Raw genomic sequence first — 15,835 nt, forward strand, 5'->3', positions numbered from 1 at the left:
TTTTCCTCAACCTAATATATTAACATTTACTTAAATCGTATAGAAAATTGCAACGATACATGACTACACAAATTTTTAGTTATAAAAAATACTTACAATGGCAGATAGTTTGTCTTCCTTCGAAAAAAAGGCGAATCTACAAAGCACCATCTTTGGTCAAAGATCAATGCTTCCTTGAAAGCCTTATTATTAAACATTTCACTCATTCTTTTATCCAAAGTTTCGATAATTCTTGTTGAAAATCGATTTTGTGCGCTTACTTTAATTTTTAGTTCATATTGGCATTTCTTAAACGCTTTGAATGCATCTCCGTATATGAAGTTTTCCCGTTGGACACATACAGAGGCTCAAACGCGTCTTTATAATCCTTCATGAAATCCCATGTTTCATTGCAGATTAAGAGTTCTGAGCATTGTCTTCCGATATCTCTGTAGAATCCTTCATGAGTACGTATACTGTCGATCATGGCCCACGTTGATCCCCAGCGCGTCTCGCAATCAATAAGTGGCAAAGGAAGTCTGGCAAGATCAAAATATGTCTTGAACTCCACCTTTCTCGTGACTTTAACCGATTTGCGTACCACTTTGAGAATTGCTTCGGACTCCACATCTAAAACGTCTTTGGCAATAAGATTTAGGGTATGAGCTCCACATTTGATTTTTTCGATGTATCCCTCGGTTGAATTCGAAAATGAATCCTCTAGATCACTTAGCATGACTTCCAAGCAGGAATCATTTTCATCACTATCATCGTCTGTATCGGATTTCTCAATAATTTCCACATCTTGTTCGGATGAAGCTGGAACATCATTATCTGTCTGCATCATCAAAACCATGTCTTTCCCAATTCGTAGACCATCAGTACACTTCAACATATTGAGACCATTATCAGTCGTAGCAGAGTATATATTCAAAAGACTCAGTCCGTAGCATTTGATCACCTTCTTCAATATGCTTTCTTAGATTCTCGCCGGTTTGCCTTTCTTTCATTTCAAGCATTGATAACGTTCGGATAACGAGCTTACCATTTTGGATATATTGAATATTAATTCCAAAAATTTTCCGTTGGTGACGTGATACACCATCATATTTAAAACGAACCATACGGGTTTTCACTTCAGCTGCAATCATAGCACGAACTTGATTGGCCACATTTGAAATCTTAGAGACCATTGCCTTGGAATTGCATGGGATACCCAGAGCCTTAGCAAGAACCCCAGTTGTTTTATTGAAAGCATCACTATCGAAAAAGTTAAATGGCACACTGTTGACTGCAGCCATTTGCACTAATCCACATGAAAAATCGTCAGGATTTACCGGTACTGAAACTCTTTTAATTCTTTTGACTGACGGCCCTTCGGATTGATCAGCTTGTCGATCTGATGCCCTCTTATATCCTTCCAGGCCAACTCGTTTCGCAACAACTGGATGTTGCTGAACAATATGGCGTTTCAAACTGTTATCGGCGCCTTTCAACATACTGTGACATCCCTGTACCAAACATTTATAAAGCTGCGTAGCTTCGTCAAGTTGGAAAAATTTGTCTTTTACATTTATTTTCGCCATTTTACCTGTTTTTTTTTTGAACGATGAAAATATGTCAGACCACAATGATAAATAAATATGTAGGGTATTTGTCCCATTATTCATTACAAGCCCTTATTTTCATCCCACTCGTTAACAAATGATTGGAGCACGAAAATATCTGTTTATTTTGGTTATCATGTTTGCTTATGACCATAAAAAAATACAAAAATAAAAAAATAATAAACAAAACCACTAGCGCTATAATCCACATACGCTATGGGATGGATTACGAGGTGATGAAATGAATATGGGAGCGGTAACCCTACATATCATATTAAAACGTTACTATTGCTCCATTACTTTGAAAGTACAAAATTGACCGAGATTTTCGCCTTCAAAAACTCGAAGTGATAGAGGAGTGTTTTGTCTCTAAACGTCGCACAAACAGAACTCAGCTTGCTCTAACACGGCACACATTCACTGTAAAACACCTTGGAATAATATCAAATTTTCACTAACCTTCAGCGGCACACAGCAGAACCAGCAGAGAAATTTTAGCGGCTAGAACACACCGTTAATTTTTCGATGCTATCACAAACTGAATGAAGGAAAAAACTAAAAGCTACACTTACACTACACTACATATGCTCTGTGTGTATGCGATTGCATCATCTTTTCTTCTCCTCTTCTTCGTTTTGACGTAGAACTACGTCTTTCAGGAAGGGTGCCAAATCAGAAACCATGTCACGTTTTTATTAAATAAAGTTAACGTTAATAACTATTTTCACAGCGAACGGATGCTGATGATTTGCATACCAATCGAATTGAAAATTCTCTATGATTTGTTTGATATGCTATACATTACAATTCCCTAATCTCTAAACAGTTTAAATTAATGAAAACTGGAAGCGATTTTCCCATACCTTTGTTCTACCGATTTGTGTGCTTCCCACAACCGTACCGTAAGAATCGAGCAACTAATACAATCGTTACTGCTCATTACAAGCTTATTTGGTATAAACAAGCCATCCACGATTTGAACCCACACCACTTCTCGTTTGGTGGTCATCGGAGCAATATCGTTGCTGGCGAACATCAAGCGAGAATGGACAAGGGATGGAGGAGTATGGAGTTTCTTTCCACTGATGGAATGGAATGAAACCACAGTTGCGAGCGAGGAGTAAGTAAGTGCAACACAGCGAGCGGACATAACTCATACCTAATGTTGATTTCACACATATGACATACACAGCTCGATGCAAGAATGGAAGATATTGCGAAACGGCAATGCAATTTCATCCGCATTCACTACACACCCTCGAAGAAGCGGAAGCCCTCCGTATCAAAGAGTGCTTCGACAAAGAAGATGTCAGCAGCATACGGAAAATGTATCAACGTATCTTCCATGGAATCATGTTTTCAAATCCCAGTAGGATAACCTTACACTTTTTTCCACACGAAACTTTAAAATAGACCTCTATATTAAAATGTTAGACGTAGTACCACGTCAAAACAAGCGAGTTGAATAATATAATTCCGTGGTTCTACGTACAAAATGTGGTCGTGTCCAAGATACAACCCCTTACAATTTTTTTTATAGCTCGGGTCGCGTTCGTCGCGAACAAGCAGCCATTTGTAAACATTCAAAGATCCAGCCAAAATGGTTGCTCCCGTAGTCGAGTGGTTAGTACTTGTTCAATTTTAGTACTTGTTCAAATAGCTCATAATAGCGAATGTTACATGAATTCAATATATAAATTGATGAATGCACTAAATAATGATATCAATTGTGAAGAACTCTGATATCAATCGACGTTTGTTTTGTTCAGAACAGATAAAGAGGTTTATTTTATTTGCCCAAAATATTAGACGAAGCACCCATTGTCATGATAGCAAAGCATTTTTTTCCATGTCGACATACCAACACACCATGTGTTGAGTGGTGTTGGTATGGTGTCCGATTCGCTTCTTCTACTCTACACACTGCCGGTTCCTGGGGTGAAAATGCAAGAGAAACTGTACACCATGTTCGAACATCATGTGAAACATTAGGATTAAACATCGTATGTCCAAACATATTACGAATACAAACATGTCACATTTTCAAACAAAGGTACGAAAATATCATGTTTGTATTCAAACACAAAACTGCGAACACCAGCGTAGACATGTTTATTCCGGACCCAGTGTTTTTTGTGAAACATGGAAGACTGGGTGGCACTATCGACATCAAGGGATTGGAAAACTTCCGACCAATCTACTTGTGATAGTAATTGGTTCAGAGCGTCGTAGTCAGCTCGGCGGAAGTCGAGTCTTTCGAAGTCATAAGCTTCTTCATACTGGACAGGCGGTTTGCATTCCACAGAATAAATTAAGGCAGGATGATAGCGATCAATCGAAACTATCGGTTCCCGGGTAACGGATACGGAACCGTTGCTCACGAGCGTGCCATTCGAGAAGATGAGGTCAATTGCGAATCAAGTTGCGTTGTCGCAGTGCATGAAATGATATATTGTCGAGGAGAACTTGGCTGGCCATATTGATACATGACTGCGACGGATCCACAGAAACATATTCTCCGTTGTTCGTTTCTAACCAAACCAAGCGTGGTTGATTGAAATCGCCAAGCAGAACCACAGTGATGACACCCGTCTGGGTTCTAAATACCTCAGATACTGCATCAAAATGAAGTTGCACAAAAGAGCTATCCTGACTTCTATCTGGGGGTATGTATAATGCACCAATCAAAATATCACCTCCTACTACCGATACTTTTACCCATAACTGCTCGATAGTTATGACATTACTATAACGGACAGCTGTAGAGCCATACACCTGCTTCACTGCGATTAACACCCCTCCACCACGTCGACGGATGCTGTTAGTGTCACAGCGATCTACTCGAAACACTCTGTAATTACTGCTGAACAGCTGTGCAGATTGGATACAATCGTCGAGCCAAGTTTCGGTGAAGACATATATATCATAGTCCAGTTCAGCAGTAGCGAGGAACACCAGGTCAATTTTTGTCCTCAGGCCACGAACGTTCTGATAATAAATCCGAAGCGCAGGAACCAAATTGTTATTCACTGTCAGCACAGGCTGAAAGGCTATTTCATCGACCACAACCGCAGGGGCAGAACGACTTTCAGGATATGGTAAAACGAGGCTACGAGGTGTCAATAAATCCGCATCATCGAAACGATGGTTAGGCCTGGAACGCGGAAGCGAATTAGGGCAGAAATTCTTTCCAGCGCATTTATACTTGCCGAATATATGTTGTCGGGAGACCCCATTTCCTACCACGATCTCAGGACCAGGACGACAGCGATGGCTGGAACAACACGATGGCGCGACTGGATCGGGTGGAGTTGAGGTTTCCATTAGTACTGGGGGCAGTGCGTCCTGGTGATGCAGAGAAGGTAGTAATGGTGGATATTCGGCTCCTCACACTAGTCTCGTATCGTTTTGGTCCAATGTCGTCGTAGAGTTGTTCTGAGTTCTCGTGTCGTCCGGAATTGGCTGATGTTCCGTATGGATGCGTTTTTTTTCGGCGGGGAGTTTTTTGAGCGATCCTCAAATTCTCTAAAGAGAATATTTTGAGGCCAGGAATCAGAACGAAGTGCAGCATTCTTCATAGTGTTGATGACACCAACTTTGAATGACACGAATCTCATGGTCGATAGGTATCTACCTTTGGGCACTAATTTTACCACTCTCGGGATGTATTGATCGTTGTTCATGTTTAGACAATTTCGAACCAAGTCGCTGATCTCCTGTTCTGTAGTAGCTGGATCAAACGTCGAGAGGTACAACCAAAACAAGTCATCGTTGACTTGGATTGTTTTTATAATTTCGTTGGTACTCTTTTTGGATCCTCTATTGATGGCAGGTTCAGTGCTCAGATTGGGATCGGACTCACCGATAGAGATCCTTCTGCGTTTCGGCGTGTGAGATTTCTTCGCTGCCCAATGGGTGTCTTAGGCTGAGAATCAACTTTGGCAGCAAGCGTGTTTACCGCGTCATTAAGGTTGGCCATCTCTACTTTTAGCGAGTCAATAACTTTTGCATCCGTAGATCCGCTAGAGTCGTCTCCTTCATGCGCTCCTTTTTTACTCTTAGAAAACACTTCCCAACTTCATTTCATAATCAGGTGCAATATTATCACGTATTTGTCGAACAACTGCTGAAGTATTAGCCATGTGGATAGCGTGGTCGTGTAAAATATCTTTGCATTCCGGCCGGCCTTGGTTCGATCCCCATCGACGTCGTATGGACTATTTTTTGGCACAATCCCAAATGAAATAAAAAAAGAAAACAGAAAGAGATGCCTGCACGCATACTTACAAACCATTTTTAAGCTTTTAAAACAGCTCATTATTTGCGCATTTGACTCTCCAGCACACAAAATGTCATCATTTCTGCCAAAGATGAAGTGTTTCCTGCCTACGCTAGTTTGGGTGTATCATGGTCACTCACCAACAGAACCCTTGGACCGTGTCGTTTGTATCTGTAAAAGTTTCTAAATCGGATAGGAGAGATATGGTACAGAAATACCACGGAGGAAACATCATTAAACGTTGACTTTAGCGTTGGCGTTTCAGAGGAAGGAGTATAGATGAAGCAGAAGATCAGGATTGCGGCTACCTAATATAATACATTTCGGATCCGATTGTCTATCTTGGGTCTCCAATGCTTTGGAAAGCTGAGGGCGGGTAGCAAAGACCCGGATACACGACCAGTCAACAAACTCGATGCCGTGGTAGCCACCGCCGCGATTGTTTGCTTCAAGCCCAATGCGATAAAGATGCATGTTTTGGTTGTAGTGAATGGTAATGAATAGCATAATAACAATACAGGAAATGTACTTGTCCTTGATTAATGAAGGAAGAGGTATGATAAATTGCAAACTGCTACTAAGTATTTCCAAGCTTTTAGTACATTATCTGTATTATTATTATGTTTAATCACAAGGAAACCATTTAACATTAAATGTTTTTTTACTTATTTTATTTCCTAGTTTTTAGTACATTATTTGTATCATTAGCATATTTCTCTATAATAAAACCATTCAACTTTTTTTATTGTTTTTTTCTTACCTAATTTTCCTTGGAAAAAAAATTATGATGTACTGTATTCTCTTAGTCAAATCATTTCATTTCATACCGACATTGAGGGGATTGCAAAAATACATGGTATGTACCCCACAGACATTTAAAAAAGTAATTGGTTATTTGGAGACTGCGGCCATCTTGGATTTGTATTTTTCATGATCTACTACGTTCAAATGGCACTTTCATTTGATACCCATATTGATGGGGTATTGAAAAAAAATCACCGTTTCACTGTTTTGTTGTGGTGGCCATTTTGGATTTGAATTTTTTTTATAAACAACTATGTTCTACTAGTCAAGCCCTTTCATTTGATACTCATATTGATGTGGTTTTTCAAAAAAAAATATTGCGCCATTTTGGATTTTCATTTTTTATAAATAAATGTGATCTACTAATCAAGCCCTTTTATTTGATACCCATATTGATGGGGTTTTGAGAAAATATGAGGGGCTCAGAAGAAGGGGTGTAAGTGATTTGATTGATTTCTCTTCATCAACTTTTTCTTTAGTAAACAACTTAACTTCAAACACGTTCCAATTTGAGTTTGGTATAGAATCCGATAGATGAGGTTCTGACCTATATTCCACATTGTCAAATACAGTGATAGACATTCGTTTAGCCGCACTTGAAAAAAATTGGAACACTTACAAAACAACTAGGAATGTTCTTTTTATCGAGATACTTATTTGCTGTAGTGGTAGTATATTTAAGTCAATTTTATAGAAAGGACGTGCGTCACAATCACACACACACAAGGCGGCATCGGTAGATATAAACATTCAAACGTCGTTTTTCCCGAGACATACGTTTAGCCGCAGGGTATAAAAATTGAGTTTTCGCATAATAACCAAGCCTGTATCTGTGTTTTTTGGAAATAATACTTGGGAATGTTCAATTTACAAGATAAATATTAGATGCGCAACGTAAGAAGTTGGTCAGATTAGTGATTTATGTAGAATTTTAAGGAATGGCGAAAGGTATTCTCAAGGGAAGCCGAAACTGACCGCCATTCATAAGCAGAACCATCTCATTTTCGCCCGGCAATACATGGAATGGAAACAAGAGTGGAGAAATGTTGTATTTTCCGGCGAAAAAAGTTCAATTTGGATGGTCCGGACTGTTACAGTTGCAATTGGTACAATTTAAATCAACGGCATGCCGTGAGATCGAAGCGAAACTTTGGGCCGGAAATTTGACAGTGTGGAGAGCCGTTTCCTATCACAGCAAGCTTCTCATTTGTTTTATTTTCACCCGAATGAACTCCAAAAAGTATTTTCAATTACTGGAGGACGTTTTGATTGGCCATATTGAGAATAACGCTACCGAAGATGTCGTTTTTTCAGCAGGATTATGCATATATCCACGATTCCAAGCAATCGAAGGCATGATTTGCCGAGAAGGACATTCCGCTTCTTGAATGACCTGATTGCAGTCGATTGCAATCCCATAGAGAACCTATGGAGAATCTTGGCCGAGATGGTCTATGCAAACGGATGACAATTTGACAGCATTTCCTGTCTCAAGGTAGTAATTCAGAAGTGTTGAACTATAATCAATATGGCAACACTTTAAAAGCTGTCTGACTCGATGCCAAATCGAGTTTTCAAAGTGATACGAAATGGAGGTGGACATACTAAATTTTAGCTACCGGTTGGACTCGAAATTTGCCGCACAAATTTTCTTTTATTGAAATTTTAGGATGCGGCTAAACGAATGTCCACCCTGATTCCACATATTTGAATTACTTAGAAAACAAGAAGTGAATGTATATTTTTTTTAGAATGAATTCGATGAAAATAAACAATAATAGTGTTTTATGAACAAAACTGTACAAAGAATTGACTTATTTTTAAAAATATTGAGGAAAAATAGGGTGCGGCTAAACGAATGTCTACCACTGTACAACTGGGAATGTGTCTGCAGCTAAGTTATGACCAAAAGAGAGAGAGAGTCGATTTAGAGAAATCGATGATGTTACTTACACCCCTTTCATTTTAAGTCCCTCATATGTAATCCACCATTTGGTAGCGGCCACCATTTTTGATTTGCATTTTTCACAAATAACTGTATTCTACTAATCAAGCCCTTTCATTTGATCCCCATATGATTCTGAAAAAAATATATATTTGGCGCCATTTTCTGGTGGCGACCATTTTGGATTTGTATTTTTTATAAATAAATGTGTTCTACTAATCAAGCCCTTTTATTTGATACTCATATAGATGGAGTTCTGAGAAAATATGTGATCCGCCATTTTGTAGCGGCCGCCATCTTGGATTTATCTTTTTCATGAATAACTGTGTTCTACAAGTCAAGCCCTTTCATTTGATTATCATATTGATGGAGTTTTGAAAATATATATAAATCTATATATATATATATATATATATATATATATATATATATATATATATATATATATATATATATAAAATCTCGTGTCACGGTGTTTGTTACCGAACTCCTCCGAAACGGCTAGACCGATTTTGATGAAATTATACTCAAAATACTTGGTAGGTATGAGAATAGGTTGTAAACTATATATGATACCGGTAGGATACCGATAACCATACATTTAATACCGAATAGGGTGGCTCTATGCAGAAAAAAAGATCTGGATATTTTTTTTCAGAAATTTGACTTTATACCATACATATAACCTTAAATTTTGACCCCAATTCCCTATTTTTAATTGCGATTTTATTATTTTTGTGTCAACAATATTCTAATAATTTAACCGTGGTTCGTTTTTTCAACAGAACGAATTTATTTAAGTTGTTCAATGACTGATGGCGTAACGCCCGCTTCATTGAACATCCATCTACAAATACACAATTAACATCAATTCATCTAAAGCAGGGAGCATCTCCGACGAGCTGGAAGCCTTTTTGAATGAGCACAATGAGTTATCGAAATTCTTCAAATCACATTTGCTCGGATTAAAAAATGACAATCAATAGCGTACATGCATGCATTGTCATGACATTGCGCGTGTGTTCAAACACAAAATGAAGTTCGATCGTATTCGTCCCCACATATTGTTGGTTGTATTCTGTTGAATACAACTTATTTTGGCCATTGTTCCGCGACAAGGCGAACGAATTTAAGAGTGTAAAAGTCTATTTTGATCGAATTGTAAAATCCGATCACTCATATGCATATATGAATATTGAGTTCTACAAATCGGTGAAGAGTAATAAAAACATCCATGAATAAAGGAAGCAATATGGCTGTGTTTCAAACTTAGATTACCGATGTGAATACTCCTCGATTGAATGACAACGATAAAATAACGCGATTCCAAACAGACCGATTAATTTGAACGTTTTCCAATTTATGAACGAGACCAAGCTGTTATAAACTGAGCCATGTTGAAAATGACATGCACGTATTTTCTAACAAGGAGACAGCAATAAATATTGATTTTCATTTATATTTCATTTTTTCTACTTTACGACAAACTTATATTACTTTTTTCAGTTGACTTTTAACTTTTAAGAGATTAAACATGTCAGTCAAATACACCAAGAAACATCATATAACCTTTCGTTCTAATCATTTAATTCGTTTTTTTATCGGTCACATTCGATTTATTTTAAAGATCGTTAAAATATTCAAACACACTTACAATACATTAGTGTGTTTTATTCAACACCCAAAATATTCACTAGAAATAATTTATTTGGCAGAACAACGTTATATATATATATATATATATATATATATATATATATATATATATATATATATATATATATATATATATATATATATATATATATTACTGTCAAAAAAGTCCTGCGGTATTTCTGCGAGGTGTCGTTGTAAGCGCGTAGTTCTAGTTGTCATTGTATCGAGTCATACTATAGCTTGTTGGAAAGGTATTTTTGCACGCTATAATATAGTTCTTGACAGTGTTTTGTTTGGTTAAGTCGTTCGTGAGTTATAGTGTCGCAAATATGGAGCAAAATAAAGAGAAAATCCGACATATTTTACAGTACTACTATGACAAAGGCAAAAATGCATCTCAAGCTGCCAATAAAATTTGTGCAGTTTATGAACCCGATGCAGTTTCCATTTCCACCGCACAACGATGGTTTTAACGTTTTCGTTCTGGTGTAGAGGTCGTCGAAGATGCGCCACGCTTCGGAAGGCCTGTCGTCGAAAATTGCGACAAAATCGCTGAATTAGCCGAGAAAGACCGGCATAGTAGCAGCCGTAGCATCGGTCAAGAGCTGGGGATAAGTCATCAAACCGTTATTAACCATTTGAAGAAGCTTGGATTCACAAAGAAGCTCGATGTATGGGTGCCACACACGTTGACGCAAAAAAACATCTTTGACCGTATCGACGCATGTGAATCGCTGCTGAATCGCAACAAAATCGACCCGTTTCTGAAGCGGATGGTGACTGGCGATGAAAAGTGGGTCACTTACGACAACGTGAAGCGCAAACGGTCGTGGTCGAAGCCCGCTGAAGCGGCTCAGACGATGGCCAAGCCCTCATTAACGGCCAGGATTGTTCTGCTGTGTGTTTGGTGGGATTGTCAAGGAATAATCTATTATGAGCTGTTTCCCTATGGCCAAACGCTCAATTCGGACCTGTACTGCCAACAACTGGACCGCTTGAAGAAGAGGCCATCTTTGATAAACAGAGGCCGCATTGTCTTCCATCAGGACAACGCCAGGCCACACACTTCTTTGGTGACGCTTTGGTCGCGCCAGAAGCTTCGGGAGCTCGGATGGGAGGTTCTTTTGCATCCGCCGTATAGTCCGGACCTTGCACCAAGTGACTACCACCTGTTTTTGTCCATGGCGAACGAGCTAGGTAGTCAGAAGTTAGCCACAAAAGAGGCCTGTGAAAATTGGCTATCCGAGTTTTTTGCCAATAAGGAAGCGAGCTTCTATAACAGGCGCATGTTTGACTTAAAACAGATGATTGTAACTAATTTTATGAACAAATGAAAATTAAAAAAAAAATACCGCAGGACTTTTTTGACAGCCTAATATATATATATATATATATATATATATATATATATATATATATATATATATATATATATATATATATATATATATGTATATATATATATATATATTTATATATATATATACATATATATATATATATATATATATATATATATATATATATATATATATATATATATATATATATATATATACATATATATATATATATATATATATATATATATATATATATATATATATATATATATATATATATATATATATATATACGAACGAACGAACTATTTTTACCAGATACCTAGCCATTTACCAGAACAAAACCCATTCAAGAACTAATGAGGAGTGATCGTACGAATAGAGTAGATGCAGCTTACAAGCAGTATGAGTGATTTGAAGAGCTTAAACGAGTAGTATCTTCTGCGTAGAACGAGATACCCCCTATAACATGGCGCAGCTTGGTCAAAACTACCCCGAATGAGTTATTTGAACTGATTGAGAACCAAAGATTACTTACGAATTAGAAACTTATTGTAATTCATGTGGAATTGACGTTAATTTTGAAACCCTGGAATTTTCGTTTTTTGAATGTTTCGCGCCTGGACACTACAATAAAGTTCAAATGGCCAATCTTAAATGAAGATAGTTGTTATATCCTACACTATATGCTTTAATTCAACCGACTTCTTACATATCTCTGGACACTCAGAAAAAATATATATATAGTGTATATTGTTTTTTTGTGACATTCACGAAAAAAATCAACTTTTACTTAGGGTGTCCGCTTTAACCACCCTTCCCCTAAGTGATAGGACACTATTAGTTTGGACTCTACAAAGAATTTGCGATGGATATCTTATAATTTGACACGACGATTATCTACTAGTTTTTGGGTCGTACAATATATGAAATTGATTGAGAATTTGATTTTGTCATAATAGCAAGTGCGTACTGTAGAAGTAAATAATTATTTGAGTAAGAGCTGTAATTAATGACGTCAATCTCATCACATTTTATATTGTTAAAAGCTTGTTATGTTTTTATTTTTCTTATGACAGTTATGTAGATGTGTTCGATCACCTCCTCAAGATAGTTTCCGATGATTTTTAACCCATTCATGACGATTTATGCTCATTGAACTTGTTGTATATGTTCAAGTAGCAATAAATATCAATCGGCAGAAAATAATATCACATCTGGGGCTGGTACAAAAAGAACGTATATGGGAGATTGGCACGGAACGAATAGGAGAAAAAAACAACATCTAATAACCCAATCAAATTTGTTCGAGATTAGTTCGTTTCGTTTTGATTCGGAAAAGTGCGTAGTCGCCGATTGATTTAATACAATCAGAGTTCGTTTGTGTAAGTAGACTAAGTAGATTAAAACGTAGATCTTTGGGCATATTTCACGTTGTGTAGAATGGATTGAAGAATGTAAACAGAGCCGACTGGAATAACATGTATTTGTTTTGATTTAGCCGTATTTAGGGAGAAAAATATTTACCTCATCGTCACTTATTTTTAGTTCACTGGTGGAATAAAATTTTTATTCAATACCACAGTTTCACCATACGTTGAAACATTCCGCGTTCCACATTTTTCATTGAAATAAACAACGGGTCTCCATTAAAATTATTTCCACTGCGATGTAAATGCTTTAGGATCAAAGAAATATTAAATGAACTAACGCTCGTGTTTCCCACATTTTTCCGGTTAATAATTGAATATTGAGTAATTCATATGTATGGCTGATTTTATTGTACATCTGAGCAGTACGCAAAAAATGTGTTTGTAGAAAAAAAATCTTTTGAGAAAAGCGAGCTTCGGAATCGCAGTGCTATATTGTATATAAACCTCATAGTTGTTCGAACTGGAACATTCCCGGAATCTCACTTTCATCATCAATTTCGCAAAGCAACAGATTCGCATCCTTTTCTGAAAGTCTTAAAACCGCTGTTTTCAGAACTAAAAAAGTCTTCTCAAACCACCATGGCCATATGTATAGTTGATAGTTTTACTTTGATCCACTATGAACAATTCATTCGAGCTAACTATATCCATAACATACCGGCAACGTTACGATTCACATAGGTATCCTTTTGCAACAATGTCTCTGAGTTTTCTTAGTTGTACGGCAAGCAATCCATTTCCCGAATCTGACGTGTTCCGGAGTGTGAGGGAAATATCCACTTTTATGAATTTTCATCCATCACGCTGTGCACCCGCATGCCGTCATAAAATCTAATTGATTGGAACACACTGTAATCACTCTTCTGGCGCCGCGGTTTCGGTCTTTTTTGCGCTTACAGCTTTTCGCCGTAAATGGTCATCTGATGAGGTTTGCTCCGGTGTTTAAATTCGATGGATTCCATTATTCATTCCAACGTTTTCGTTCTGTTTATTCGACAGCAGCGAGAGAATAACCACTGGATGCTGCATTATTATTACACACGAACAACATGCCACAGTACAAAAATCAGAGTGCGAAGAAAAACAAACAGAGACAACGCCGTCGACAGACGGCAGATGAAATCTGAACACAGCATGACCGGAACAAATTGTTTTCCAAAAGAGAACTGCATGCGACGAAGTGGGTTCAATAGTTAATTGAAAATCAATTTGTTTGATATGCCACTCTACTGTTTCATTTATCGTGAGCGACTAGTTTTTTTTGTTTCATTCTAAAAGCTTTTTAACAGTTACTAACTTCACACACGGTGATGTAAAATTGGCACGTATGGGATAAGAACTTGTTGCGCGCTCCTCTTGTAATCTATTCAAATGTGGAGTGTCGATAAAACACCCAATCCGATGGATTGCTACGACACGACTAAATATTCATTGACTCGAGGGAAAACTCTCGTATGTGGTGAAAGGCATGGTGGCCATATGGATGGATATGAAATTCTGTCTACAGCGGTACAATATTATTTGGCGGGATTCGACTGAGTATAGCTAAATAATCGCCTTGATGGTCGGTAGCAATGATCATGGATGCTCACGGTGCAAGTTGGGAGATATCTTTCTCTTCGTTCTCCAGGAACGTTAGTGAAGGAGAAAACTAACGTTCCTAGAGGAACCTTCCCTACTGAACATAGTATTAACTGCGTTATTTTTATTTAGTATTCAATTCAGATTCCAACAGCAAATATGACGCTTTGATTTCATTCAGGAGGGCTTGCTCGAGAAGCCGTGTATATTTTTTACGGGGATGAAGATTTTTTCGGGGACGAAAGAAAAAAACCCTGGACTGAACGGGAAACGCAAAGGAAGCTTCCATAGCGATAACGTGCGCATACAAAAATAATTTCGAATGACGATGAAAAAACTACAAAAGATAATTTAGTGGGCCCAATGTTCGTCAAATCCTACGTTTTTGAGCCCTTTACAAAAATGCTTAGACAATTTACCGGGCGGCTTTATGGTAGTTGGCCAGAATCTTGACATGGCTGATGGAAAGATGGATGTCAACATGCTCTTCTTTGACGGCGCCAGTGGTTGTGTGGTTAGCGTAACAGCTTCACAATCCGATCGGCCTGGGTTCAATCCCAGCTGGCGTCGTTGGGATTTTCTGAGGCGAAAAATCTCTGGTTACGTCTTCCTTCGGACGGGAAGTAAAAGAAGTTGGCCCGGCTCATGAGTTGTTGAGTCTGATAGGTAGGAACAGGTGGAGTCGCCTCCCTGATGTCGGTGATTGGCACTAAAGTGGCGGAAATATGCCGACGTAAAAACAAGCGAAGATAAAAAAAAAAAAAAAAAAAAAAAACATGCTCTTCAGCTCTTTCGTAGTCTTGGCGATCAGCTGCTTCTCTGTTTTGGCCAAGAAATTATTGGAGTAGATTTTCCGTTTAAGGTTCACCCAAAAAATTTCTATTGGTCGCAGCCGAGAGACGGTGGGAGGGTTGGCGGCCTTTGGTGAAACGTTTATCTTCAATGTCACCGGAAACATGTTTTTCGCCAGCACGTCCACACATAGAACTATAGGGTTGGGGAAAAAGAAATGTCGTATTTCTGATCGAAATTTGAGCTTTATTTAACACACTTAAAATTGTCCAATTTAAGTCAAATATGTGCCGTTTTGTTCGCAAACTTGTTGCCATTTAGAAGGGAACTTCATTATCCCCCCCCCTATTAAACCCCCCTCCTTATTTGCAAAAAAACTCAGACAGCCAGTTTTCGCAAGCCTCTTTTGAAGCCAA

The 15,835-nt window shown here is 37.9% G+C and overlaps 1 long non-coding RNA gene across 2 annotated transcripts in view; it reads right to left on the reverse strand.

Annotated features, from left to right (window-relative positions):
* LOC129766504 (uncharacterized) overlaps positions 1-14,453 on the reverse strand; it is a 28,321-nt gene extending 13,868 nt beyond the window's left edge. For both annotated transcript variants that reach the window (XR_008741465.1, XR_008741464.1), the window contains exon 1: positions 13,141-14,453. This is a non-coding gene — a long non-coding RNA (uncharacterized LOC129766504). The remainder of the gene's footprint in view (positions 1-13,140) is intronic.
* Between the last annotated feature and the right edge of the window lie 1,382 nt (positions 14,454-15,835).

This window comes from Toxorhynchites rutilus, chromosome 1, assembly GCF_029784135.1.
Source record: "Toxorhynchites rutilus septentrionalis strain SRP chromosome 1, ASM2978413v1, whole genome shotgun sequence".
NCBI classification, from domain to species: domain Eukaryota; kingdom Metazoa; phylum Arthropoda; class Insecta; order Diptera; family Culicidae; genus Toxorhynchites; species Toxorhynchites rutilus.